The following is a 4,752-nucleotide window of genomic DNA, read 5'->3' as shown; positions in this document are numbered from 1 at the left end:
AATTTCTACGGAAATTCCCGAAGAACTCCGGATCTACCCACGGGCGACCCGACAAATCAACATTCTTTTTGAGAAAAACTGGGTTAATATTAGTTGGTGAATTGAGTAGCCACTATTCTACGAAAAACCCCTGTTTTTTCTTCAAAAATTTAAAATTGAAGGAGGCCCGCAAACAGACGGAAGAGACAACTGTCTAACAGGACGTAAAAGTCGAACCAAGAAGAACCAACACAACGTAACAGCCAAGCAGAAACTTCAACGTAACTAGCAGCAATCAACATTGACTCACAAAACGAATGTAAGTAAAGAAGACTCAGTGGAAGTGAAGTGAAGCAAACAACGACTAGACTTAAGATTAGATTTCATTGTACAGTTTGAGGATATTTGAAGGGCAAAATTTGTAATTAAAATTATAAATTTTGCATCCAAATACCACCAAACTTTAGGCTCACGTCCGTACACACGCTCATGGTGCTCCCTGGCCTCTGTGTCCGTTAATAAACAAAAAACCTACCTGAAGTTTCTTGGCATTGTTGTAGCACGATCCCAAGAAACCAAGGTTTAAACGCGAGATTGTCACGAACTTAAAAACAAAAAGTAAAATTTGTTAAATTGGAACCAAACAGTAAGAAATATCTCCAATCTATTTAAAGAAATCCTAGTAGGTAACCAACAAATAAAATTATTTTGAAACTTGTTTTGAAACAAAAAAGAAACTGGCTTTCTTTAACTAAGGGGAAAATAGTCCAAGGTACTCGACTGACGAAACAGACTCTGACCCAATAGACGAATTAAGTTTTCCCTTTCTAGAAATAACTGAAGAAATACCTCAAAGGTCAATGTCCCCCTCTAATATGGAAACTGACGATCTATTACGAACCATATTAACCGAAATCAATGGACTAAAAATAAATGTGTCCACACTGGCAAAGGAAAACGACAAACGACTTTCCCAAAAGCCTACTAGTACAATTAACAAAATGGGAACCATATTTTTAACACCAAAGAAAATTAATAAATACGAAAATCAACAAAATTCATCTGTAGAACAAATTATACCTGCGAAGGACATAATTAGAACAATCAAAGTCCTAATTGGACAGGACGATATGGAATAGAGGATTTTATTAAATCTATTAAAAAGGCTGAAAAACAGTGTTCCCAATCCAACCTACTTTTAGACTTTATAATTGCGGAAAAAATTCAAGGGAATGCCGAACGAGCAATAAGGTACTCCACTATTCGCGGGTACGATGACTTGTACAGTACCTTAAGACAAAACTTAAAACAAATTGGCTCAGTCTCAGCCTTAGGAAGTAGACTTGAAAGTTGCAAGCAAGGTATAAACGAAACCACACAAAACTTTAACTTAAAATTTAGACAGATAGTTAACGAACTCAAATATGCAGTACAATCGGAACACGCTAGTTCTAAGGAAAGAAGAATAGCGATAAATATCGAGGAAAAGGAAAGCACGAAACGATACATATTAAACGTAAGAAGGGAAATTGGACTACAAATTAAAGTTCAAAATCCTATTAACTTACAAGAAGCCCAAAATATGGCTATAGAATCTGAAATATGGTTCAAAGAAGCTTAACCAACTCAACAACGAATGATCTCTCGATCACCAATAAGTGTTAGTATACGTCGACCCGCACTAACACAAGCTTCACGACCTCAGGCGAATACAACACCAAGAGTTCCTAATCAAAATATCGCACTGGCCGACCGCGAAAAAATGAAATGCCACAAATGCGGAAATCTCGGTCATTTTGCAGCGCAATGTCTTAAAAAACCAGCAAATGTTCAGTACGGTCATTCTTCCAACCGACCACCCCAAATAAGGACAATTCGAGAGGAAGAAGACAATATGATAGACAGCAACCTGATGACGGAAGAAGAAATAATAGAACAAACAGAGTACGAGGACTCAGCCGAGTCTCTACAGTATGTGGATAATTATTGTTCATTAGAGGAAAAAGAAGAAACGGCTCAGAATATAACTTATTAGTTTCATTCAGGAGCATCAATAAATATTATAAAGAAGAGTGAATTACCAGACAAATTCGAAAAAATAAAATTTCTTAAGAATTTTGCAATGGGCAATGATAAACATCAATCTTCAGAAGCAGCCTATATACCATACGCAAAGAAAAAACATCTATTTCACTTAGTAGATGATGATTTCCCTCTACCAGAAACCGGAATTATTGGTTTACCTTTTTTCAAGAAGTATCAAAGGTACGCCATAACATCAAAATTCTTAATTCTAGATAATATAAAAATACCTCTACATAAAAATGGTAACTACATTGCAAAAAATACTTCCAAAATCTGTAGAATAAAAGTAACAGAAGAAGACGGAAACGCTTGGATAGAAGAAGATGAGCTGATTCCCGATGGAATTTATACCATAAAAAATCACGAAATCAGTTTACCAATAAATAACTATTCCGAAAATCCTATTTTGATACTAGAAACAGTTAAAGTGGAAAAAATGTTTAAAATACAGTCTCGGGACGAGACTCAGAAAAAGAAGGAAAGCGAGGAGCAAAGGACACTAAATAAAACAATATTAACTAGAATTACAGAACTCGAAAAAATCTTCCAAATACAACATATTGAACCAAATACAAGAAGTCAAATACGCAAGATTATCCATACATACCAGGAAGTATTTACCCTACCCGGTGACCCTTTACCTTGCAGCACATTGACACACCACGAAATTACACTAAATTCAGGAAAAATAGTCAACCTAAGATGACATAAACTCCCCGAAGCTCACAGGGAATTTACATTAGAACAGACTCAGGAACTTTTAGATAAAGGAATAATCAGACATTCACAATCACCTTTTAATTCACCACTTTGGGTAGTCCCTAAGAAAGGGAATAAACTCAGAATGGTCATCGACTACAGACAATTGAATAATGATACAGATCAGGATGCCTACCCTCTAACAGTGATAGATGATATCTTAGACCAACTTGGACGAGCAAATGCCCCAGCCACATTCCAAAGAATGATGGACAACGCATTTAGAGGGCTTATAGGAAAAGAATGCTTTGTCTATATCGATGACATTGTAATATTTGGAGAAACCTTAGAAGAACATAACAGAAATCTAGTTACTGTTTTAGAAAGAATTAAGCAGCTCCAATTGAAATTAGAACCTTCTAAGTGTGAGTTCCTCAGACCCGAGGTAGAATATTTAAGACACTTAATTACAATGGAAGGAGTAAAACCTAACCCTGCCAATGTAGAAGCAGTCCAAAATTTTAAGGAACCCAAAACTGTCAAGCAAGTTCAATCATTCCTAGGACTTGCCGGTTACTACAGAAAATTTATAAAAAACTTCTCATCCATAGCAAAACCCTTAACAAAATTAATACAAAAAGACACTATCTTTGATTGGACGCCTACGTTTATAGAGAGTTTTAATACATTAAAAAAGGCATTATGCGAATCACCCGTTTTAAAATTCCCAGATTTTAAGGAGACATTTACCCTAACAACTGACGCTTCTAACCACGGGCTAGGTGCAGTGTTGTCGCAAAAAGGAGACCCTTGTTTATTTATATCAAGAACATTAAATAAAGCTGAAGAAAATTATAGTACCAGTGAAAAAGAATTATTAGCCATAGTATGGGCAGTCAAAAGGCTAAGACAATACCTGCTTGGAAAACCTTTTAAGATTCAAACTGACCATAAAGCCCTTTTATGGCTTCATAACGTCAAAGATCCTAGCTCACGATTACTGAGATGGAGGCTAAGACTAGAAGAGTATAAATATGAAGTACAATTCGTAAAAGGAAGAGAAAACAAAGCCGCAGATTGTCTGTCTAGACTTTTTCCCATCCTGGGAAAAGACTTATTACAAGAAGCGTTCGAGGATGCTCTCATTGATCAGTTAGAAACAGAACTACCTGAGATTGAAGAAATCGGAATTTTAGGTACACCCATCTCCAGAACATTAGAAACTCTAGAACCTGTAACAACAAAGGCTAAAATTGCCGAAAGTAAAACATTAAAACCAAATGAAAAAATTAAAATACTCAGTGGAGAAAAATCAGATTCATTTACTGATTCCAATAAAGAAGATAAGCCACAAGAAACATCAAAAAATCCCCAGATCAACTGGTACAACGAATTTATGGAATGGCGATTAGACCCTGTTACCAACGAGCGAGCAAAAATCAAACCAAATGCTGTAGGAAAATTATGGAAACAAATTACAAGAGAAAGTATGCCGAAATATGAAGCAGAAAACTGGCTGAAATATTTAGCCTGGGTTATAGATGAAATCAGAAACAGGAAGTTGACTTTAGTACGACTACAATTTGGAGATCCATTATTTACACCTATACAGAAAGAATTAATTCAAGAACTAATACAATTCTTATGAAATTATTACCCAGATACAGGATTCCATTTGTGTTTTTCAAATACTCGAGAACTCACCAAAGCCGAAAAATAGCAAATCATGAAAGAAGCTCACTCGACTCACCTGGGAGAAAAAAATACCTCAGAACGAGCTAAGAAAATCGGCATGTGGTTACGAATGGACGATCAAATTAAGAATTACGTTAAAAAATGCCCCATTTGCCAATGGCAAAAAACCACCAGAATAACCAATCAAGCATTAAGTGTATTACCTGATATTCCAATAAACCCTAATGATAAAATCGCTTTAGACATTTTCGGACCTTTACCAGAAACCCAAAAAGGCAATAAATACATATTAAG

The sequence above is a fragment of the Belonocnema kinseyi genome, chromosome 1 (genome assembly GCF_010883055.1).
Source record: "Belonocnema kinseyi isolate 2016_QV_RU_SX_M_011 chromosome 1, B_treatae_v1, whole genome shotgun sequence".
NCBI classification, from domain to species: Eukaryota; Metazoa; Arthropoda; class Insecta; order Hymenoptera; family Cynipidae; genus Belonocnema; species Belonocnema kinseyi.
This window is presented reverse-complemented; position numbering follows the sequence as displayed.